General features: G+C 42.1%; 1 long non-coding RNA gene across 5 annotated transcripts in view; it reads left to right on the top strand.

Moving 5' to 3' along the window:
- The first annotated feature begins 122 nt into the window (after positions 1 to 122).
- LOC102157143 overlaps positions 123 to 25,788 on the top strand; it is a 27,099-nt gene continuing 1,433 nt past the window's right edge. For 2 of the 5 annotated variants that reach the window (XR_005357696.1, XR_005357698.1), the window contains exons 1-4: positions 123 to 483; positions 13,183 to 13,244; positions 24,528 to 24,663; positions 25,177 to 25,313. This is a non-coding gene — a long non-coding RNA (uncharacterized LOC102157143). The remainder of the gene's footprint in view (positions 484 to 13,182; positions 13,245 to 24,527; positions 24,664 to 25,176; positions 25,314 to 25,788) is intronic. The other 3 variants (XR_005357699.1, XR_005357695.1, XR_005357697.1) reach the window with 2 other exon arrangements.

Here is a 25,788-nt window from a genome sequence, read left to right on the forward strand (position 1 = left end):
GGGCGCCCGAGGGCGCAGGCCCCGCCCCCCGAGCCGCAGTCGCCGCCGCAGGAGCGTCCGGAGCGGGGGCGCCGCCTCGCGGCTGCGGGGGCAGGGCCAGGGCGTCGGGCGTCGGGCGTCGGGCGTCGGGCGTCGGGCGTCGGGCTCGGAGGCCCCTGCCCAAGCGCCCCTTGTCTGGGAACCGGCCCTTTTCTAACAAGCCGTTCTTGAATGAGTTTTCACGGCACCAGCTCTCGTCGGTTGACTTTCCCCTAGAGCAGCGGTGTCTCCTTTGATCAATTCATTCTTTTAAGATGTCGTTTATCCATTCATGAGACACGGACGGAGGCAGAGACGGGCCGACGGAGGGGCAGGCCCCGCGGGCAGCGCGCTGCGGGCGCGGGCGGGGACGGGACCCTCCGCGGAGCCGCCGGGCCTTGCTGTTGAGGCTTCTCTGCCCCGCACTCGTGGTTCAGCGGACTCCACCCTCCCTCGCTTCTTGCGGTAGGACTTGACTTGACTAATTTTCGGTGATTCTTCCTTTCTGATGTAAGCATATGAAGCTGTAGTTTTCCCTTTGAGCAGAATCCGCATGTATTAGGATGTTTCGTTCTGTTTTTGTTGTTTTCGTTTCTGTTTTGTTGCTTTGTTTTGTTTCTTCCACCATCCAGTCCCGAACATTTTCCTCGTTTTCCTGCGATGTCTTCTCTGGTGCACGGGTCAGTACAAGAATATTGCTGCACCTCGGATCAGTAGGGGATCCTCGGGCCCCTGTCACTGATTTGCACCGTTTCTTCAGAGCACTTGCTCAGCGTGATTCCAGTCTTCTGAAATGTGTCAACACCTGATTCACAGTTTAGCATAATAGTCCATTTTGGTGGATTTTCCATTTGCAACGGCAAAGGATGTCTGTCCTACCGCCGTGAGGTGTGGTGTTTCATACCCTGCCTGTTCCAGCAGCGAGTTCCAGAGCTGCCCAACAGCTCCCAGGTGGAGACTTTTGGGTTCTGGATATGTCTGTTTCTTCCTTTATCTCGAATCCATATTATTACTTGCAGACAAATTTAGGATGTTTGTACTGTCCTAGTGAACTGACCCTTCTTGAATTTTGAAATGTTCATCTTGATCTCCAGTAATAACTCCTCACCCGAAGTCCACTTTATTTTATAGAACTAGAGCGACACAGTTCCATAGCTCCCTTGTTTGGATGGCCTTCATTATTATTCTCTCCTTATTTTCTGTGTCAGTGCTTCTGTGCTACGTGTCAACAACATAGAGATGAGTCTTGCCTTTTCTTTGAGTCTGACGATATTCACACTTCATTTCCTCTTGATGAGTCCACTCACTTTATGTGACTATTGGCATAGTTGGATTTATGTTCACCATGTTGCTACTTTATTTCAATATTCTGCTCTTTGTTGCATTATTTCTCCTTTCTTGCTCTCTTCTGAATTATTTTAATTATTCTCCTCTGTTAGCTTTTTAATGACATCTATGTCATATCTCCCTACTAATAATTTTAATTGCTGTTATTTTTTAGTGGCTACCCTTGAGATTTGGTGATTATTTTCTTTTGGATTAACTGTTTTTTTATTTTTTATTTTTTTTTTAATTTATTTTTTATTGGTGTTCAACTTACTAACATACAGAATAACCCCCAGTGCCCTCCTCCCCTTCCACCACCCCTAGTTCGTTTCCCAGAGTTAGCAGTCTTTACATTCTGTCTCCCTTTCTGATATTTCCCACACATTTCTTCTCCCTTCCCTTCTATTCCCTTTCACTATTATTTATATTCCACAAATGAATGAGAACATACACTGTTTGTCCTTCTCCGACTGACTTACTTCACTCAGCATAATACCCTCCAGTTCCATCCACGTTGAAGCAAATGGTGGGTATTTGTCATTTCTAATAGCTGAGTAATATTCCATTGTATACATAAACCACATCTTCTTTATCCATCATCTTTCGATGGACACCGAGGCTCCTTCCACAGTTTGGCTATCGTGGCCATTGCTGCTATAAACATCGGGGTGCAGGTGTCCCGGCGTTTCATTGCATCTGTATCTTTGGGGTAAATCCCCAACAGTGAAATTGCTGGGTCGTAGGGCAGGTCTATTTTTAACTGTTTGAGGAACCTCCAGACAGTTTTCCAGAGTGGCTGCACCAGTTCACATTCCCACCAACAGTGTAGGAGGGTTCCCTTTTCTCCGCATCCTCTCCAACATTTGTTGCTTCCTGCCTTGTTAATTTTCCCCATTCTCACTGGTGTGAGGTGGTATCTCATTGTGGTTTTGATTTGTATTTCCCTGATGGCAAGTGATGCAGAGCATTTTCTCATATGCATGTTGGCCATGTCTATGTCTTCCTCTGTGAGATTTCTCTTCATGTCTTTTGCCCATTTCATGATTGGATTGTTTGTTTCTTTGGGGTTGAGTTTAATAAGTTCTTTATAGATCTTGGAAACTAGCCCTTTATCTGATATGTCATTTGCAAATATCTTCTCCCATTCTGTAGGTTGTCTTTGAGTTTTGTTGACTGTATCCTTTGCTGTGCAAAAGCTTCTTATCTTGATGAAGTCACAATAGTTCATTTTTGCTTTTGTTTCTTTTGCCTTCGTGGATGTATCTTGCAAGAAGTTACTATGGCCGAGTTCAAAAAGGGTGTTGCCTGTGTTCTTCTCTAGGATTGATGGAATCTTGTCTCACATTTAGATCTTTCATCCATTTTGAGTTTATCTTTGTGTCTGGTGAAAGAGAGTGGTCTAGTTTCATTCTTCTGCATGTGGATGTCCAATTTTCCCAGCACCATTTATTGAAGAGACTGTCTTTCTTCCAGTGGATAGTCTTTCCTCCTTTATCGAATATTAGTTGACCATAAAGTTCAGGGTCCACTTCTGGATTCTCTATTCTGTTCCACTGATCTATGTGTCTGTTTTTGTGCCAGTACCACACTGTCTTGATGACCACAGCTTTGTAGTACAACCTGAAATCTGGCATTGTGATGCCCCCAGATATGGTTTTCTTTTTAAAAATTCCCCTGGCTATTCGAGGTCTTTTCTGATTCCACACAAATCTTAAAATAATTTGTTCTAACTCTCTGAAGAAAGTCCATGGTATTTTGATAGGGATTGCATTAAACGTGTAAATTGCCCTGGGTAACATTGACATTTTCACAATATTAATTCTGCCAATCCATGAGCATGGAATATTTTTCCATCTCTTTGTGTCGTCCTCAATTTCTTTCAGAAGTGTTCTATAGTTTTGAGGGTATAGATCCTTTACATGTTTGGTGAGGTTTATTCCTAGGTATCTTATGCTTTTGGGTGCAATTGTAAATGGGATTGACTCCTTAATTTCTCTTTCTTCAGTCTCATTGTTAGTGTATAGAAATGCCACTGACTTCTGGGCATTGATTTTGTATCCTGCCACGCTACCGAATTGCTGTATGAGTTCTAGCAATCTTGGGGTGGAGACTTTTGGGTTTTCTATGTAGAGTATCATGTCATCGGCGAAGAGGGAGAGTTTGACTTCTTCTTTGCCAATTTGAATGCCTTTAATGTCTTTTTGTTGTCTGATTGCTGAGGCTAGGACTTCCAGTACTATGTTGAACAGCAGTGGTGAGAGTGGACATCCCTGTCTTGTTCCCGATCTTAGGGGAAAGGCTCCCAGTGCTTCCCCATTGAGAATGATATTTGCTGTGGGCTTTTCATAGATGGCTTTTAAGATGTCGAGGAATGTTGCCTCTATCCCTACACTCTGAAGGGTTTTGATCAGGAATGGATGCTGTATTTTGTCAAATGCTTTCTCTGCATCCAATGAGAGGATCATATGGTTCTTGGTTTTTCTCTTGCTGATATGATGAATCACATTGATTGTTTTACGGGTGTTGAACCAGCCTTGTGTCCCAGGGATAAATCCTACTTGGTCATGGTGAATAATTTTCTTAATGTACTGTTGGATCCTATTGGCCAGTATCTTGTTGAGAATTTTTGCATCCATGTTCATCATGGCTATTGGTCTGTAATTCTCCTTTTTGGTGGGGTCTTTGTCTGGTTTTGGAATTAAGGTGATGCTGGCCTCATAGAACGAATTTGGAAGTACTCCATCTCTTTCTATCTTTCCAAACAGCTTTAGGAGAATAGGTATGGTTTCTTCTTTAAACATTTGATAAAATTCCCCTGGGAAGCCGTCTGGCCCTGGACTCTTGTGTCTTGGGAGGTTTTTGATGACTGCTTCAATTTCCTCCCTGGTTATTGGCCTGTTCAGGTTTTCTATTTCTTCCTGTTCCAGTTTTGGTAGTTTGTGGCTTTCCAGGAATGCCTCCATTTCTTCTAGATTGCCTAATTTATTGGCATATAGCTGTTCATAATATGTTTTTAAAATCGTTTGTATTTCCTTGGTGTTGGTAGTGATCTCTCCTTTCTCATTCATGATTTTATTAATTTGAGTCTTCTCTCTCTTCTTTTTAATAAGGCTGGCTAATGGTTTATCTATCTTATTAATTCTTTCAAAGAACCAACTCCTGGTTCTGTTGATCTGTTCCACAGTTCTTCTGGTCTCGATTTCGTTGAGTTCTGCTCGAATCTTTATTAACTCCCTTCTTCTCTTGGGTGTAGGATCTATTTGCTGTTTTTTCTCTAGCTCCTTTATGTGTAAGGTTAGCTTTTGTATTTGAGTTCTTTCCAGTTTTTGAATGGATGCTTGTATTGCGATGTATTTCCCCCTTAGGACTGCTTTTGCTGCATCCCAAAGATTTTGAACGGTTGTATCTTCATTCTCATTAGTTCCCATGAATCTTTTTAATTCTTCCTTAATTTCCTGGTTGACCCTTTTATCTTTTAGCAGGATGGTCCTTAACCTCCACGTGTTTGAGGTCCTTCCAAACTTCTTGTTGTGATTTAGTTCTAATGTCAAGGCATTATGGTCTGAGAATATGCAAGGGACAATCCCAATCTTTTGGTATCGGTTCAGACCCGATTTGTGACCCAATATGTGGTCTATTCTGGAGAAAGTTCCATGTGCGCTTGAGAAGAATGTGTATTCAGTTGAGTTTGGATGTAAAGTTCTGTAGATATCTGTGAAATCCATCTGGTCCAGTGTATCATTTAAAGCTCTCGTTTCTTTGGAGATGTTGTGCTTAGAAGACCTATCGAGTATAGAAAGAGCTAGATTGAAGTCACCAAGTATAAGTGTATTATTATCTAAGTATTTCTTCACTTTGGTTAATAATTGATTTATATATTTGGCAGCTCCCACATTCGGGGCATATATATTGAGGATTGTTAAGTCCTCTTGTTGAATAGATCCTTTAAGTATGAGATAGTGTCCCTCTTCATCTCTCACTACAGTCTTTGGGGTAAATTTTAGTTTATCTGATATAAGGATGGCTACCCCTGCTTTCTTTTGAGGACCATTCGAATGGTAAATGGTTCTCCAACCTTTTATTTTCAGGCTGTAGGTGTCCTTCTGTCTAAAATGAGTCTCTTGTAGACAGCAAATAGATGGCTCCTGCTTTTTTATCCAGTCTGAAACCCTGCGCCTTTTTTGGGGTCATTAAGCCCGTTCACATTCAGAGTTACTATTGAGAGATATGAGTTTAGTGTCATCATGATATCTATTCAGTCCTTGTTTTTGTGGACTGTTCCACTGAACTTCTTCTTAAAGCGGAATTTTAAGAGTCCCCCTTAAAATTTCTTGCAGAGCTGGTTTGGAGGTCACATATTCTTTTCGTTGCTGCCTGTCTTGGAAGCTCTTTATCTCTCCTTCCATTCTGAATGAGAGCCTTGCTGGATAAAGTATTCTTGGTTGCATGTTCTTCTCATTGAGGACCCTGAATATATCCTGCCAGCCCTTTCTGGCCTGCCAGGTCTCTGTGGAGAGGTCTGCTGTTACCCTAATACTCCTCCCCATAAAAGTCAGGGATTTCTTGTCTCTTGCTGCTTTAAGGATCTTCTCTTTATCTTTGGAATTTGGAAGCTTTACTATTAAATGTTGAGGTGTTGAATGGTTTTTATTGATTTTAGGGGGGGATCTCTCTATTTCCTGGATCTGAATGCCTGTTTCCCTTCCCAGATTAGGAAAGTTTTCAGCTAGAATTTGTTCAAATACATATTCTGGCCCTCTGTCCCTTTCGGCGCCCTCGGGAACCCCAATTAAACGTAGGTTTTTCTTTCTCAGGCTGTCGTTTATTTCCCTTAATCTATCTTCATGGTCTTTTAATTGTTTGTCTCTTTTTTCCTCAGTTTCCCTCTTTGACATCAACTTGTCTTCTATGTCACTCACTCGTTCTTCCACCTCGTTAACCCTCGTGGTTAGGACTTCTAGTTTCGATTGCATCTCATTCAATTGATTTTTAATTTCTGCCTGATTAGCTCTAAATTCTGCAGTCATGAAGTCTCTTGAGTTCTTTATGCTTTTTTCTAGAGCCACCAGTAGCTGTATAATAGTGCTTCTGAATTGGCTTTCTGACATTGAATTGTAATCCAGATTTTGTAACTCTGTGGGAGAGAGGACTGTTTCTGATTCTTTCTTTTGAGGTGAGGTTTTCCTTCTAGTCATTTTGCTCAGTGCAGAGTGGCCAAAAGCAAGTTGTATTGGGAAAGAGAGAAAAAGAGAGGAGAGAAAGAAGGAAAGAAAAGAGAAAGAGAAAAAAAAGGGAAGAAGAAAAAAAGAGAAAAAAAAGAAGAAAAAAGAAAAAGAGAAAGAAAAAGAAAGGAGAAAAAGGGGGGTGGGGGAAGGAAACAAATCAAAAAGCAAAACAAAACAAAAGAACCACCGGGGAGTATCTTCTGATTCTGTGTACTTTAAGTCCCTTGGCTTCTCCTGGAGGTTGTCAGTCTAGCTGGTCTTCTGGGGGAGGGGCCTGCTGTGCTGATTTTCAGGTGTTAGCAGTTGGGGGAGCTGCTCTGCCCCCTGCCTGGTGCAGGGCTCAGTGGGGGTTGTTTACCCCGTGAGGCCGCAGGAGGAACAGCCCCAGTGGGGGGGCAGCTCTGGAAACCTGGAGTCAGCTCCCGCAGGAACTCCGTCTGCGGGGCCTGGAGGCTCCGGGCGGGGCCGCTGATCTGCTCAGCTGGGGCAGGAGCGTCCTCGCTGTCCTGGGCCCTCCCGGCCTCTGCCTGTCCCGGGGGAGGCCGGATCCTGGGCTGTGTCCCGGCCCCTGTGCTCCGGAGCCTGCGCTGTTGGATTCGCGCTCCCGGGCCGCGCAGCCCCCTCCGCGGAGCCGCCCCCGAGCCCCCCGAGCTTCTCCGGGTCCCCGTGCGTGCTGCAGCCCTTAGGGAGCTCGGCGCACTCCCCCGGGGCGCAGGTGCCTGTTAGTGTCCCCGGAGCCCGAGGGCATCCCCGCCCTCCTCCGTCCTGCTCCACCTCCCTGGAGCCCCTTTCCCCCGGGAAGGTCGGTGCAGCTCCTGCGTCTCCGGGACGGGGCTCTCCTGTCCTGGGGACACTCGCCCCGGCCTCAGCCCGGCTCCTCGCGGGGCCCCTCCCCCTTGGAGGCCTTTTGTGTCTTTATTTCTTTTTCCCCGTCTTCCTACCTTGATAGAAGCGCGAACTCTTCTCACTGTTGCATTCCAGCTGGTCTCTCTTTAAATCTCAGGCCGAATTGATAGATTTTCAGGATGGTTTGAAGGTTTTCTAGGTAATTTGGTGGAGACAGGTGATTTGGGGACCCTGCTCTTCCGCCGTCTTGCCCCTCCCCCTAACTGTTTTTTTAATTCCACTTTTCTGCTAGCTTTTTAGTCAGGTATATATCTCTACATTTGTATCTATTTCTATATATGTATATGTAGATATACATAATTATTTTAATTCAGTGTGTATTGCTCTACAGAGTCAATATTTACCATATACATAGAGTTGCATGGCTTATATTACTTTTACTACTTGTAAACAAAATGTTTGAGGACTCATTACATTCATTCATCATCCTTCTGCCCTTGTTACCATAGCTGGCCTACATTTTACTTCTCTGTGTTACATATTATTATGGTTGTTACTTCTTTTTAAAGATTTTATTTACTTATTCAGGAGAGACACACAGAGAGAGGCAGAGGGAGGAGCAGGCTCCATGCAGGGAATCTCATGCAGGACTAGATCCTGGAACCCCAGGATCACGACCTGACCCAAGGGAGATGCTCAACCTCTGAGCCACCCAGGCGTCCCATGATCATTACTTTTTAAAATCAATGGTAAGCATTTTCTTCTTTTTACATACACATATACATTTATTCCTCTTCACATATATGTATTTTACATGTGTGTTATACACACACACATACACACACACGTACTCTTAGCTCCTGCTTATTTCTGCTTGCTTCAAGTAGAAAAAGTTTTCTCCATCTGGAAGAATTCCCTGTTATATTTCTTGTAGTGCAGTTGTAGTGATGAATTCTTTAGGCTTGGTGAGACATAGTTTTCCATGGACCGCTACTTCAAAAACGTTGCCTTAAAACAATGAATGCCAATAAAGGTGGACATTATAGTCAAACAAGGAAAATATTGGATAAATATTTTGCATTAGGTGGGAATTTGATTGCTTCTCAGGTCCCACTGGTGTGGGCAAGAAACCTCTTTCTTTATTCAGATGTCACTGCTTGTCTTAATAATATCAAATTAGCAGTTCTTTTGAAGGTTTTATACATTTCATGCAATGTAAATGTTGACTAATTTCACTGCCTTTGTTAATTGATCTTAGGATTAAAGTGCATGGCTTATGGTGAATATCCAATAAACATTTCCTAAATGGATGAACTCGAAAAGAGGTTTTAAAAATAAAAATCATTACATTGTAGACTCAAAGATAAATATAATCATGCTCTACCACTTGTCAGTTTCTCAGACTCTATTTTGATTAGCAAGCATGACTAATAAACATCAGTTACATAAGCCAAACTGTTGAGCAACAGTGAAACATGTGGCATTTAACAACAGATTTTCTGGTTACAACTGCAAGAGAGATATTTGAAGAAAAACCTTGAATGTGCAGAATTTTTTCTTACTGTATCGTGACAAAAGTCACACTCTGTTTAATTTGATGCAGCACCATATTAATATTACATAATTATAAACATTATAAATCACCAAACAACTCTCATCCAGATGAAACTGAGTGTATTTATAGCAAATGATCATATAACATTATTAATTGAGATCTAGGTAGAACAAATTTTATATTTAGGAAATTGGTAATTATCAAAAGTATTCTTCATTTATACCTGAATTACATTAAAAAGCAAATGAGTCATGTCAATATATGTCTCCTTTCATGAATGTAGGTAAATTCTCCAAATTCATCTTCCCATCAGATTTGCCTTGTTTATGGTCAAGACAAACATGTGACTTGTTAGTGTGGAGACACACAAAACACAAAAATTCACCTACTAATAAACCACATAGCACACTTTATTAACTTCAAATAGCTTTTCTTCTGTTAAGATAGTTTGCTTTTCTTTTGGGTGCAAAAGTAGGCAAGGAGGGCAGCCCGGGTGGCTCAGTGGCTTAGCTCCTACCTTCAGCCCAGGGCCTGATCCTGGAGACCTGGGATCGAGTCCCACGTCGGGCACCCTGCATGGAGCCTGCTTCTCCCTCTGCCTGTGTCTCTGCCTCTCTCTCTCTTTCTCTCTCTCTCTGTGTCTCATGAATAAATAAATAAAGACTTTTTTCCCCTTCTGGAAACATTAGCGTAAATTAAACTTTCAAAATCACTATCTTTTGTTTTAGAAAATTATGGTTTGTCAACGCTAGTGGCAAAATGATAAAAATGAAATATAAAATTCTGTATTTCACTGAATCTAAGTAACCAATTGTTTCTTTTTTTCTATGTATGGAATCATTTTATTTTTGCTTTTTCTTTTCAAACTTTTCACTTAAATTCTAGTTAGTTAATGTGCAATGAAATACTGTTTTCAGGAGTAGAATTCAGTGAGTTCTCTCTTACATACAGCACCCAGTGCTCATCACAAATACGCTCCTTAATGCCCATCCCCCATCTGACCCCCCCACCTCCCTCCATCAACCCTCCATTTCTTCTGTATCATTAAGAGTCTCTTAAGGTTTGTTTCCCTCTCTCTTTTTACCTCCCCCATGTGTTCATCTGCTTTGTTTCTTAAATTCCACATATAAATGAAATCTTATGTGAGCACATTGTTTTTTATACCAGAAAACTTCCTTCATTTTACAGTTGCTTTTTTTTTTTTAAATAAACTTATTTTAGAACAGTTTTAGGTTTACAGAACCCTGAGCTTTTTCGTCATTATCATTGTTCATTTAGTGACAGAAACCTGAAACCAATATTTCACAGCCCATTGGAAACTTTAGGTATGGATTTAAATCATGTATCTTTCTCATGCGTCTGGAAAGAAGGGACCATAAGCAAAATAATTGTTTCAGACATTCTCAAAGCTTCTTGATATTCAGTGTTCCACTTTTCTGAATCAAAGTCCCCAATGTCCACTTTTTTTCCCTCACACTCTTTGTTCTCCAGAACCTTGGTGATGCCAACCTTTTAAAAGCATAGCCCCATCTGATTGCTGGGATTTTCTTCCTGCTTTTATGTTCATTCGGCAAGTTTTTGACTACCTTCTCTATCAGGTGTCAAAATGATTTCAGATGATCAGAACACGTACTCCTTTCCTTAATGGTCCATGGAACCATGGAAGCATGGTTTTGTTGACTCAGACAGGTCCCAAGTAATAACCACCAAAGTCACACGTTTATAGGGAACAATCATATCATACTCCCAACCAGACAACTGTGTTTTTAGGATGCAGTCAATATCAGATGTGTGTGAAACTGGGGAAAGCACGTGTGTCATGGAATGCAGCCCTTCCCCCACTCCTTACCCCAACTGGGCTGGGCAATAAAACAAAACAGTGCAACATACCTATGATTTTTCTTATCCTTATTTTAATGTCAGAGAGAGAAGTGGTTTGCATACATTTTTAAATCATTGAATTTTTTTGCAATACAGAGAAAAACACATTGTTCTGAATTGTATCATTCTTATTGTTTATTACACATTGTTGGCAAAGCCAGCACTGTGGGTGGCCAGGCCCTACAGGCAAGTGGCTGGGGCACTGAAAGATGACTGGAAGCCACGGGCTGTGGTGACGACGTAGTGGCAGCCAGCCAGGAAAGCCTGTGTGTTAGGTGTCCTGTGGGGTCACAAGCCAGCAAGGGGGATTATACAGGCAAACTGCAAAGTGTCAGGGGCCTGGGCAGAGGCAGCCCATTCAGGATCAGAGGCTAGACAAAGACACCAGGTAACAGTCATGGGACATCCTGGAGACTCATGGGCAGACACGAATTCCAGCACCCTTGGGAACTTGGGCTCCTAGAAATAATCCTGGGGGCCGAATCATTTTCAGTCCTGTGATGCAGCCTCACCCACATCTCGTGTCCATGTGCACTGTCTCTGCTCACCAGATTCCATTCATAGGCCCTGCCACCAGTCTCAAAGTGGATTATACTGGTTATGAGTATGACCTAAAGAGCACTGCATGGGAAAAGTAGAGGAAGTGAAAGCAATAATGACAAAATGGGCTTAGGGATCCTGAAAGGACCCCCTTACAGAGTCCATGGCATCTTCGTGGAAGAGGAGCTAAAAAATCTTTAAAATCATACAAACCAATATCTGAATTCTAGCTCAGCCAGTTCATAAATGTGTGATCTCGGGCAAGTGACTTTTCTGAGACTTGGTTTCCTTTTTGTGGACTAAATGTCTCCTAGGACTGTCGGTAGAATAAGTAGGATGCAAATATGTTAGGATAGCACCTTACCCATAGCAGGCATCCAACAAAATGAAGCCCACCCTATGTCATTAAGTCCAGTGAATATGAAGTTTTGAGGATTCTTTTATAAAAAACTGGTACTTAAAAAAAAACTGGTACTTTGCAGTAAAAACAAACTTATAAGGATTTGGGAAACTCATTATGGCCTTTCAGAGTACACTGGCTCTTCAAAATTAATGTATATTCTTTCAGTTAACAGGAGAATTTACACACATTTCATGTTATAAATCATTACGGAACAGCTGTAGAAACTAGAATTTGTAATCCTGTCTGTACATACACAATGTCATTGAGGTAGACGTTTCTGTATCATTTTTAATACACTGGGAGGATCCCACCCTTTCCCATGTTCCTCTTTTTCACCCAGATAATGGCACACCTTGAGTTCCATTTTTTTCTTTTTTCTTTTTTTGAGTTCCATTTTTTAGAAATCACTTTTGTCAGCTTTTCTTTGGAAAGACCAATCTCTGTCCCTCCTGGGGAGGGTGGGAGGGCGAATGACACATCACCAATGCAGTTAGGCGGAGTCGTGGCCCCCAAAGACACCCATGTACTCGTTCCTGGAACCTATGAATATTTGACTTTACGTGGCAGAAGGGATTTTAAAGATGTGATTAAATTAAACACCTTAAAATGGGGAGATTCATATAGATTATCTGGCCTAGTTTAATCCTAAGAGTCCTTATACATGAAAGAAGGAGGCAGAGAATCAGACTCAGAGAAACAGATGTAAGAGTGGAAGCAGAAGTGCAGTGATGAGATCGTTGGCTTTGAAGGTGGGAGGAGCCACAAGCCCAGGAATGTGGGCAGCATCTTGAGCTAGAGAAGGCAAAGCCGTGGATCCTCCCTTTCCCCCTCTGGAAGGCGTGCAGCCCACCAACACCTTGATTTTAATCCAGTGAGGTTCATTTTGGTGTCTCACCCACAGAGCAGTAAGAATACATTTGTGTTGTCATAAGCCACTACATTTATGGTAATTTGCGACAACAGAAGTAGTAATCAATGCACCTCTCAAGTCTTGTTGTGAAGTAATTTAGTAGATGTTTCATCTAGATCAGTACAGACATGGAACAAGAAGGAACTGGGGAGAAAGACCAAAGAACCCCCCCCCAAAAAAAGGTAATGAAAAGATGTCTGAATATGAGTGTATTTTGCATTTCTGGAAATGACCATACAGAACCATCAGATTAAAGGAAACAAAAGAAACCCAAAGAAACCTGAAAACAAACAAATGAAGACTCCTCTCAAATGTGAGGCTGGAGCTGCCTGCCCAGTACCTGGAGCCCATGTGATGGTTCATCTGCACATATGCACCCTCCCCATTCCACAGTCACTTTCCAGGTCCAGGTGTCCAAAGCATTATCTTTATCTTGTAATGGCAAAGTACATTTAAATACTGGTCTTTACTTTTTCAGAAAGAAGACAGAAATAGCTGACTCCCTCATACTCTTCTGTAGTACAAAGGATTTGGGGAATGGTGAGTCATTGTCCATGAAATATAAGAAAAAGTTTCAGCTGGGGTGGGGAGTGTGGGACACCCCAGATGATCAACCTGGGAGATTTAATAGAGGCGTGCTTCTGGATACTGCTGCTGGAGGTTTGAGGGCTCTCAGTGGAAGGGACAAAGTTATTATTTTTTTGGATTAATAACTTACAAGCATAAGAAGAAAATGTGGGATATGAAGGGTGTTACAGAGATCACTATGGGTTTTGATTTGAACCAGTTTCAAGCTAGAATAATCCTAAGGCAGGAGAAAGACATAACCATTTGGTGCCTCACTGAATAGTGTGAAGTTTGAAGGATGAAAGGAAAAAGGTAATAGTATCAAAATTGAGGAACTTAAAAAATATGTATGTATTCTATATATTATATACTTATACATTATATAAATATAAATATTACACATTCATATTTTAAAATATATGTACTTATATACACATATCTATACATAAATCTATATCTATCTTTCTATATATGAAAAATCATTGATATATAAGTATGCTATATTAACATTTTACATGGTCGTGGAGAAATTTTCCAAATATGAGTACACTTGGGTGAAAAATCTGGAAAGAAATGTAAAACATTACACTAAAGATCTGAAAAGGTATCTAGACCATTTGAAAATTCACATCACCATCGAATATGTGATACTAAATATTTCTTTTTTTTTTCTAAATATTTCCTAAGCTTTTATTGCAATGAACTCTTTTTATTTCTAGAGCCACCTTAAAAATAGTAGAAATCATAGCACATCCTGCACAGAAAGGTCTCGACTGGGGAGCAGAGAGCGTTGTTACAGGCTATCCTGAAAGGCTGGCAATTCTTGCTGCTTGAGGAGCAATTGATCACACATTAGTTAGGAAACTACAGATACTGAAAGAATAATTCAAATCAATTGAAATGTGGAAGTTTGAAGACAGGCTATTAGAGTTTAGTCTATCCATTCACCTAATAAAAATATTTTAAGTGCCTTCCAAGTATCAGAGTACTTTTGTAGGCTCTATGTACGCACATGGGGTGGAGGGGAGACAGGAAAAATAAACAAAAAGTCAGTTTCCATGCAACTTACACTCTATTGAGGGGACATAATAATAAATGCATAATAATAAATAAATGCATTTAGAAATGTGTAAAGTAGGAGCACCCGAGTGACTCAGGCAGTTGAGCATCTGGCTTTTGCATGATCTTAGAGTTGTAGGATGGAGCCCTGCATCCGGCTCCCCACTCAGTAGGGAGTCTGCTGGAGATTCTCTCTCCCTCTCCCTCTGGCCATTTCCCCCTCTCTCTCCCTCTCAAATACAAAAATAAATCTTTAAAAAATGTGTAAAGTAGCAAAGTGCTGTGGAGAAGCATAAAGTAGGGTAAATAAATTGAGAATGGGGTGGGAAGGTGCTATTTTAGATAGGTGGTGTCAGGAAGGCTGCTTGTTAGGTAAGGGTAGGGGATCCTTGCTCTTCCATAAAACAGCCACACAGGTAGCTGAGAGAGGCACAATTTGGGTGGAAATGGCAGGAAGCTAAGGCATGCAGTTGAAGCGAGCATCGCTTGTGCCTAAGGAAACTCCTCTAGGCTCTTTGTCCCCTGTCTGTAGTCACTAGAGAATTCTGAGCAACTCAGTCCAACTTCAATTGCCACCCAAAACAGATCATCCTAAAGCCACTTTAGCCTTTACCCTTTGCTTGACATGGGCACTCTGGACTTTGGAATATTCCCACTGTGCCATTCCTTAAATTTCCCATTGCAAAATAATGAAGGCAGGGCATATATAACCAACCCCTAAAGTACAGCTTCAACCATGAACAGGAGCATTTGAGACAGTGAAAATTCTGGAAACCTTCCCTTTATTATGAGCAGACTTAACCATGCATCTTGTTTCACTGCGTAAAATAGGAAGGACCAGCATAAGAAATATCATCATGGGGCTTTCAGTAGCCTCTGCACTTCTCAGAGAAAGCCTTGAACACTCTGTGGCCAGCGTGACCTGAGGTGCCTGGGGCTGCAGGTCCTTGAACGGGGACAGAGGCTATTTTGGGGGCTTTCCTCTTTGCTTTGCCCTCTGTGTGGTAAAGCAGCAAGAAGCCTTATCAGACAGGAAACAGAAACTTCCAGCTGAACTGGAAAGGAGCCAGAGTTTTAACCCAGAAACGAACAAGCAAACAACAATGGTTGGCTATAGGCTAGAGAAGACAATGGGAGATACAGGGGTCAGTAGGGACTCAGTGGAGGTGCTGCCTGAGGCTCCTGGCTCCGCAAAAGCCTGTTAGCAGTGACCTCTTAGAAACTTGGGGAGCAGGAGGCCTAGAGGCTCAGAGGGTCTAGAAGCAGCCTATGGGAGGTTTCAGAATTTCCAAGAACAGTTTTCTTTGTCTCTCCCTTACTTTTGAAAGCTATGGTTCTGAAGACATCTTTTTATCATATAGGTTGGTCCAAAATCTCCATGGAAATTCAGATTTCATGAAATCTCCTCAGAAATTCAGATTTTTGACTCTTTGTCACTTTGCATCAGTCCTGCCTTGAGGGGCAATATACAGAAACCTATAGGTTCAGGTGCAAGATTTGGGGGATGAGGGGGACCCCTGGGTGGCTCAGCAGTTGAGCATCTGCCTCTGGCTCAGGTCAGGATCCCGGGGCTCTGGGATCGAGTCCCACATCGGGCTCCCTGTTTGGAGCCTGCTTCTCCCTCTGCCTGTGTCTCTCTCCTGCCCTCTCTCTCTCTGGGTCTCTCAGGAATAAATAAAAAAATCTTAAAAAAAAAAAAAAAAAAGATTTGGCTGGGAATGAGGGCCTTGGGAATTCTATGGTGGTGAAGAGAAAGTAAAGGACCTGGAGAAACTAAGAACATACAGCCTTTACCCTTGCAAAATCATAACCTGTCATGTGTGTTTAAGATGCCACAGGCTCTAACCATATCACCGTTGGTCTTGCTTATTGACACATGTATCTCAGCGGAGGTGGACACACGCTTCCTTCCAGCCTCCCCTCTTCTCGGGCTTCTGCTTTTTGGCTCTTTTCTGCTTGTCCATTGTGCCTCGAGGCCAACCCGTCATCTCTGACACATGGGATTAGAGATTTGCTGGAGTCCTGTGGTCAGTTTAAACTGTGGCTCTTCAGAGGATGGAGCATGTTTTTGTGTTTGGTTGATTGCTTCTATATGGACGGTGAGTAGGGACCAGCCAGCTGCTGAGCCTCAGGTATCCTGATGGCCGGTGGGGGTGTGAGGTCCTGGAAAGGCAGAGCTGGGATTTGCTGGGATCACTGGCTCCTCCCACCCCAGTGATGCCCTTGACCCTGAATTAAGAGGGATGGGGATCCCTGGGTGGCGCAGCGGTTTGGCGCCTGCCTTTGGCCCAGGGCGCGATCCTGGAGACCCGGGATCGAATCCCACGTCGGGCTCCCGGTGCATGGAGCCTGCTTCTCCCTCTGCCTGTGTCTCTGCCTCTCTCTCTCTCTGTGACTATCATAAATAAATAAAAATTAAAAAAAAAAAATTTAAGAGGGATAGCTCAGGCTGTCAGGGAGGTGTAAAATGGAGAGTAAGTGGTGTGGAAGAAATGAGAGCTGTCTTCCTATCTTCACGACATGCCACGTGATGAGGGGGTTTGGTATTATGTCTTCTGTTTCACTGTTTCCACCGTATTTACATAAAATTTTAAAGCCATATGCCTCTTGCATATTTTTGTCTGTAAATAGTTTCAATATAAGTTCAAAGGATGTAATTTCCCGCATATGCCATATGATCTCTGTTCATTAAATATATTTTTTATCAAAACTTTGGGGGCACTTGAGTGGTTCAGTTGGTTGAGTAGCTGATTTGATTTCGATTCAGGTCATGATCTCAGGGTCAGGGGATGGAGCCCCACATCGGGCTTCAGGCTGGGCAAAGAGTCTGCTTCTCCCTTTGCACCCCCTTTGTACTTTCTCTTTCAATAAATAAAATCTTTAAAAACCCCAACTTTGTAGTGTAGATTTTTTTCATTCTCCTTATGGAAAATGTATATACCTTATAATCCAATTGGCAAAGGCAGCCCTCATTGCTAATCAACCAGATTTATTTACTTTGTTAGAAAAAACCTGACCTAATTTTCCAATTTAAATACATGTGGTCATACATATTCTTATGACAACCACCTCACCTTTGAATTCTAATTCATGAATAGATTAATGGATGGATGGATGGACAGATGGACAGATGAATGGATGCATATATGGATGGATAGATAGAAGCAGCATGGAGGGATCCCTGGGTGGCTCAGTGGTTTGGCGTCTGCATTTGGCCCGGGGCTGATCCAGGAAACCTGGGATCGAGTCCCACGTCGGGCTCCTGCATGGAGCCTGCTTAAAAAAAAGAAAAAAAAAAAAGAAGCAGCATGGAGCTTTAGCAAAAGTTTTTTCTCCGGATAAAATAAGACACTGCTCTCTGAATATTTCTTTGAAGCTCTATTTGTGTTTCTGCTACAAGATACTTTCTGAGGACCTGTGCATTTTAAAAATGTCCTTTTGTTTGTTGCCCAGATTATTTGTGCACATGAGTGAGCTTCAGGCTGAGTGAGAAGTATGTCAGGGAAAGTTGGAGAAAGGCAAGTGTAAAGGAGATGATCTTTTAGGCAGGTCAGCTTTGAGAAGGAGGACCTGTGACAGTTGAGGATCTAGTCCATGACTTCCTTAAACTGACCATACTCTAGTGCTCGCTGGAAAGTCCTTACACTGATACCCAGGTACCCAAGGTAGAAGATCAGTGGCCCAGAGGAGAAGGCAACAGACAGTGGATAAAGTGTAACAAACAATTAAAATCCTCTAAATGCAAAGTGGCCTGCTTTACTTGATGAGTTTCTTGTCATTGAAATTATTTGCATCTGGGTGGTCAGCTGTGAAGCATGCTATGGAAGGAGGGATCCTTGCATTGAGTATAAATTTGACTGGACAATATTTAAAGGATCTTTTCCAACTAAAGGATCTAAGATGATTTCACTGAGAAGTGCTCAAACTTTGTTAGTGAGCTAAGATCCTGATCTTATTTTGGAATCCTGAAAGAAAACAGAGGAACCCATTATCTTTTAATAAACAATGAGTGTTTATTTTCTTTTTATTTATCTCTGTATCTCTGTTTTTACACATTGGTTCTCTCTTCTAAGTGAAAGTCACTTCTGTTTGCCAACTCTTAGCTAACACGATGATCTTAACAGTACACAAAATCACTTCTGTAACTTCAGAAGCAAGAGGGTCTCGAGTCAAATTAGAAAACATATATGAAGTTTCTATATTTGATGTCAACAAGGGGAGACATGAAGCATGAGGAAGGGAATTGAGGTTTGGTGGGAGGGGAGGGCAGAGAGAAAGGTTGGTATATTACCAGAGTTTTCCCACCCTGATAAGGAAAATTCAGGCATGTTTCTGATACAACCAAAAAGGGAATGCAGTTGTGGCAGATAGCCTATGTGGATTTTCCAGAAGTTTCTAGTAAGTCTGATCTTGAAGCTGGTGGGCATGTGGATTGGTGGTAGAGGGGGTGCACTTGGGGGATATCACGTATCTGATTGCTGCCTCACAAATGCTCCCACTACTGTTGTGAACAACTAGAGCTGTGTCACTGACCCCATGGCAGGAAGGGGGATGATTTTGTACAATGCTACTGGGAAAATACTTAGCTTCCGGGTCAGTGGCAAGGGGCTGGCCTTTTTCTATTGTTCTGAAGTTAATTTCAGAGGTGGCCCTTCTCTGTGATGTCAGTTACAAAGGTACTCACCGTAGCCGGTGGGTAGTATTGGTTTTCCCTAGTGGTCCCTACTAGTTATGACCTTCCTCTAGATTTAGTGGGAACCTCTACTGACTCTTTCCATTTCAAGCTAACCTAGATAGCATGCAATGCAGTCAACTGTTTCTAAATATAGCTGTCCCTGCTGTTGGAATCTGTTAAAGTGGTCAGATTTCTAAAGGCATTTTGTATTCCAGAAGCCAGGGGTGGTGGGGGTTGTGTCACTTAGAGATCTGTCTGTATCCATGTGCCAATAATTTAATGAAATAGATTACTTTTTAAAGATTTTATTTATTTATTCATGAGAGACACAGAGAGAGAAGCAGAGACACAGGCAGAGGGAGAATCAGGTTCCCTGTGGGGAGCCTGATGTGGGACTCGATCCTGAGACCCCAGGATCACACCCTGAACCAAAGGCAGATGCTCAACCACTGAGCCACCCAGGGGCCCCAATTAAATAGATTATTATTAAAATTTCATTGACCTGATCAAATTACAAGTCAAGGAATCATTCCTATGGAGAGTGTATGAATCACCACTGCTTTCTATTGGTTTTCTCAGCTTGTAAGCAGCTATCTGTAGCAGAAGGACAAATTCCATGTTTGTCATCTTTATGAATTAATTGGCTCAGAAAGATAAGCTAGTTAAGAGAAGGGAAAGATAGTATTAGTTATGAGAAAAGCACTGCCTGGGGTGAAGTCAAATCCATACCCAGCCTACCTTGTTACTGCAAATAGTTTCTTCCAAATCCAACAAGTAAAATCACTTAAAAATCAAAATCCATGTTTTTCATGGAAAAGAACAATTGGTAAAATGAATTAAGGACTAACTATGGTAGATACATCATTTACAAACAAGGTATTATGAGAGATATATCATTTAGTGAATCCAGAGCATTAATACTTTTTATTTAAAACATCCCCACTGCATTACACTGTCTAGATTGAAGAGAAATTCAATGAAGAGACGCCTGATGTGATGATTTTGAAGAATTACAAAGATGCATATCCAAAAGATGACAGAAATGGATGTAAGCATCATTGTTGTCACTCTTAGCTTCAGTATTGGCCAGCTCACCCTACTTTTGAGGTGCCTGGGGGCTCAGACCCCTTGCATGGTGATCTGGTCTTGTATTCATCTTTACTTTTTCAGCATGCTCAGGGCAAACTTTGGATCCTATAAAATATCTATCTTGTGAAAGCATGCATTTTCCCCCCAACAGAGCTTTCTGATTGCTCAAGTATTTTCCAATAGCAAATGGGCAAACAATTGGTGTCAGAATAGGCAAAGTAGTGGCGTGCAGGATGGAGTGATGAATGCAAATCTTTTTTTTTTTAAATTTTTATTTATTTATGATAGTCACACAGAGAGAGAGAGAGAGAGAGAGGCAGAGACACAGGCAGAGGGAGAAGCAGGCTCCATGCTGGGAGCCCGACGTGGGATTCGATCCCGGGTCTCCAGGATCGCGCCCTGGGCCAAAGGCAGGCGCCAAACCGCTGCCCCACCCAGGGATCCCAATGAATGCAAATCTAAGTGGCATGTCTCACTAGCTGTGTGATCTGAAGTCAGCTCTCCTTTGTTTTTGTTGCAGTATTAAGTTGGTAGTTCTCTTATGAACCAAGGTTAAAATACTCTGTTTATAAAGCACAGTACTGAGGAGAGTGAGTTCTACAATCTGAGGCTCTTGTTTCAACATGATTCTCATCAGTGTCTTCATAGAACTCAAATGAGAACCCATCTTTGACAATTATTGCTTATGACTAATTACTTCTGCCTTTTAATAATGTGAATGCTGTCAGTTAATTCTTGCGGAGAATAACGAGTTCCACTGGAAGATACATGTGGCATCTCCAAAAAACTGAAGCAGGAATCAGGGTGAAGGGCGGTGTGCAAAGATGCCCAAAGAAGACCACAATTAGACCAGTGAACTTCTGCTCCAAAGAGGAGCTGGCTGCATTCCCTTTACAACTCTGTAAGTGGTCTGGATGGCAGGATGTCTCTTCCAGAAATGTGCTACATGCATACTGTTCCTACACTTAACTTGGTAAGGTATAATTTTAATCAAAAAAATAATTCAAATGAACGTTTAATTGTGAGAATATTTAAATCAACTGAATGGTCAATTAAGCCCAAATGACCAATCCTATTTTCTCACTGAAACATAATTTAAGATTTCACAAACGTTTGTGTTAACTAATTCACTCAGCTTGCAGTGGGTAGTCCTGCTTAGATACAAGTAATAGATGCTTAACCCAGTGCCTTTAAACTAAAATGTTACACTTATTTGATGAGTACCCGGGACAGGCAAAATATGTCCGAACAACCGTGCTCGGAAGAACTGTGGAGATGGAGCTGGACCGGAGCTGGACCTTGGAGAAATGAGTGACAGAGGGCATCTTTTTCTTACCTTTCTTTATCTCTCGAATCTCATTCATCTCATTGTTTTCTCCACATCACTTTCTGATGTGCTGATATGATAAAACATGGCTGCTAACTAGTGTGTCACCCTCCTGGCTACATGAGAGGAAACTGACCCCCAGAGCCTCTATTCCTCAAACTAAAAATTCTATGGGAAATTTTTTGATCAGTCCAACGAGTTACCAATCCCTGGATTAATTGACTGAGGTCAAGAGAGCAGAGTTGTTTTACAGAATTGCTTCCCATGTAACCATTCAGATTAAGAGGTAGCAATTCCTTCCAAAAGCTATTTATCATTTCCCTCCAATGTACCTCTCAGTTAAAAATCAACTCATGCCTGGTTGATCTTTCCAACATTAACATGTTCTTATGACTCATTAATTTTTCCATACTCTCAGCCATTGTTTTTTCCTCCCTATAGTTATAGGTTATATCTAATACATTTATGTAGCAAATTATGGGAGACTTCAGTACAACAGAAAGCTTTTCTTATTCAATCTCTGTTAATTTCACATGAAACTGCCTGATCATAGAGTGTAAGAAAAGTAGTTCATTTTCTAGCAAGTTGGATAGATCTCCTTAGGAATCATCATAAAATGGAACATCAAATCAGACAGGGGTTGCCCTAGTGTTGAGAGCATGTGTCCAAATCATAAGCCAAAAATGAGGATTTAATTAATGATAAAGGAGAGAGAGAGGGACAGAATTAGAGAACGTTTTCTTGCTCTTATTCACAAGATGAATATCAGGAAGTTTCCACACTCAAGAGGCATTGTTTGGTTTTTATGGTACATGCTGTGCACAAGAGCCATAAATTAACCAAGAAACACATTAAGAAAAAAAAATTCACGTCTCTTGCTAAGAGTGACTTCGGTTGGTACCTGCACCTGTAGTAACTTTAAAGTTGGTGTAATGAAATACTATGCTTGATTTTCATTTTCAGTAAGAAAGCATTTCTGATGGGTCCAAAGAAACAGAAAGAAAAGAAAAAGATGAGCATTTCTTTTAAAAGGAGAAAAATAAAAGCCTTTGTTAATGTATCTACCTAGAGAGAAGTATGTTTCCTCACATATACTTTTGGAATAAGGACTGCATGTGTAGATAGATTTTACACGTGCTTAATATGCATCCCTAACACATTATTGTGAGTGTTTTGGGTTATGACAGTAGAAATCTTGGTTGTGGAAGAAAATTCTGGTGTATATAAAAGAGAAAGAGTAGTCAGTGCAAATACTGGCCTCGTTAAGAATTAGCCCTTCTGCACGTTCTCCCTTTCACACAACAAATGGCTGCTGCTGTGTAGACCTTGGATGATAAAGAAAGCAAACCCCATTCTTTGTTTATTAAAAGTTTTATTTCCTTATTTCACTGTTAAACTCAGTATAATATCACCACAAAGTTGCAGGCATCATTTTATAGTACAGACAATGGATATATTTTCAGGAGAAAGAATGAGCGTGGCATGTGGCATACTTGAAATGCCTACTGAGGAAGGGGTGGCCACCAGGTCATAGAAATGGGTAAATTCAGTGCCTTTGGTAAAGATGTGGACACTGTTTTAGATACAACTAGGATACATGCCTTTTGCTTACAAAGCAAATATAGCCATCTCTTTTTGGACAGTGGTTTCTCACTACATCTTCATGAACAAGAAGGGTGTGACTACTGAATGCATCGTAGATGCTGCCCACAAAGCTTTCTGCCCACAGAAATCAATGTGTTGCTCAGCAACTTGGGAGGCCCATTCTCATTTAATTATCCCTCAAACCTGCACCAGCTTAGTTCCTATGTGTTTAAACAGAAAGAAAAAACAAAAGAGGTGTTGCTTGAAATGTTGCCTACCATGGCTCTAAGCACAAAGCCCCAAGGAAATTTCTCTGACGGTTGGTACATAGGTGTCTGAAAAGCCCACGGACTGGATGAGGAAGGGAGATAAGACAGGACTTTTGTTCAGTTGCTTGCAGAACAGAATGGATTCTTCCCTAACTTCCCATGCCAAGCAGAACTACATGCAGTCAGGCTTTACACTCAATGACAGATCTTCATTTGCACAAACAGAATACTGATCTTCATGACCTCTCCAGGCCCTCTCAGTCTTCTCATACAGGGACAACTGGAGAGGACTCCAGAGAGTTGACCAGTCTGGTCAAAAGATCCCGAACTCTAGTGATAAAAGAGATTTGATTTTTTTTTTTTTTTCCTTTCTGGACTCTTAATTCTGTCAATGACTTCAAGTCTGTTTAAATAGTCCTCCTTGTTGCTTAGTAACATTTTCATAAGCTAATAATCATCACATTTTCCCTTAAGTTACTTTCCAGGCTCAGTGACCCTTGACTACAGTAGCAGTGTGGGGCAGGGGTGTGTACATAGTTCTGATAAGTGTCTGTTACATGGATTATAAAGACTTTACATTCAACGTTCAACAGCATTTATCAAATGTCCACTCTTTGACAGACACTGTGCCAGCCACAGGAGACAGACACATGCATGAGATCCACTTGGTGGCATCCAGGAACTCACAGAATTGAGGATAAAAATAGTTTGGGGCTGGGTGTGAAAATTGTAGAAGTGTTAAGTATTTTCGACTTTGAGAAAGAACGGTAATATGCTTTGATATTCAGGGGATTATTTATTCTAGGTTAAGAATAGGGTTACTGGATTTTGATTTGGGGGATGGTCAGGGTTGTTAACACTTATCTATTGTTGAGGCTATGGTTTCGTTTTGCATTTGCCTTTTATGTAGGCAAAAGATCTTGTGTAACTCAGATCGGGGGTGCCACCAGCCCGGGCCAGAGTGAGAGGGCCAGACCTCAGCGTTCAGTCTCCGTAGTTCTGCTACGACCACCACAGGCCTAATGTCCTCCTGAAGCACTGGTTCTACCCAAGTGCTTGGTGTCCACATCTACACATCCAAGTGCACCGTCTACCTGGGTGTGCGAGGCTGCTAGTGTCACTATGTCCACTGAATGTCAGGAATACCTGCCTATTTCGGAGCCAGTCTGTAGGACATGGTGCAGGATTAAAGTTGCACTGATTAGAGTGGCTGTAACTAACTTGTCTTTGTTCATCTTTTGTTCTCTCCTCAGCCCCCTTTCTCAGGCAGGAACACTCAAGCCAGAGAAAGGGAACGAAGTTGACGTCTCCAGTTCTAAGTTCTATTTGCAAATTCAGATACTTGCGTGTTGTCATTTAGTACAAACATCTGGAGGCAACCCAGAGAGTGTAAGCAATGTGTCCGGCAGAGGACATGTTAAGTCCCTGGTGATAGACCTGGGCCGAGAACTCAGGCCCCCATGCTGCCCCTTCTGCCTGCTAAGTCTAGTGCTTCTTTCTGCCATCTTCACTGGTCCTCTGAAGGTGAGGGACAGTGATGGATGGTCCAATTTCTCAGTAATATGTCCCCTTCTGGGAATCATCTCTACTCAGGTAAGTATGGGAACCTGGAATGAGCCCCAGGCTCTGTGCTTGTTCGTGTGGTCTGGATCAGAGTCCTCCACCAGCCTGAGCCCTGGCACTCTTCTGCCCTCCTGAGGGCGACCTGAGGCACCCTCCACATCAGACTGCCTTCCCACTTCTCACAATCCATCCTGAGGGGCTCTTGTCCCTCTCCAGAGCCATGAACTTGCTCCATCTTCTAGAAGGCCAGTTGACAGAGGAAGCTGATATGCTTGAAAGTCTTTACCCACTGCAGCTTCTAATGCATAATGATGTGCTTCTGTTTGTTTTCTCTGTCAGAGTGTAGAACTAGGATATATGAAAGCGTGAACAGAGATGAGTCAAGGCTGCATTTAAGGCAAGGATGACTCAGGATAACGTGGAGAGCCAGCAGAGACCACAGATGGCTGAGGGGCCAGAGAAGAGAGTCAAGGGAGGTAGGGGACCAGACAGGTCACTTCCCTTATCCATCGGGAAAGGCCTGGAGAACAGAAGATGGGAGAGGGGATGTACATGTGTATGCATGTGAGCGTCAGGGGCATTTTTCATGTGCGGCTTATTTCAGGCTTAGGTTTTTTGCTCTTTCCATTAAAGTGAATAATCATGAAAACTCTGCAAACCTCATTCATGTGGAATAAAATAGGTTGGGGATGAAGACATTTTGATCTTAAGTAAATGCCAAATACCCTCTCACATCCACCCATTTGGGAAGTGCATGAGTAGCTGTGTCCAGTTATAAATGCTCCTACCACTTTGATCACCCATATCCTAAATCCCTTATTCAAAAGAGTCAAAAAGAGTCTATTTTTCTTATTTTCCTTCTCTGAAAGCATCCTAAGAGTTGGTTCTACCTTTCTATAAACACAATCAGTGATGAGCATAGAGAAGCAGCTTTCATCCATAAGAGATTTA

Source organism: Canis lupus, chromosome 4, assembly GCF_011100685.1.
Source record: "Canis lupus familiaris isolate Mischka breed German Shepherd chromosome 4, alternate assembly UU_Cfam_GSD_1.0, whole genome shotgun sequence".
Taxonomy (NCBI): Eukaryota; Metazoa; Chordata; class Mammalia; order Carnivora; family Canidae; genus Canis; species Canis lupus.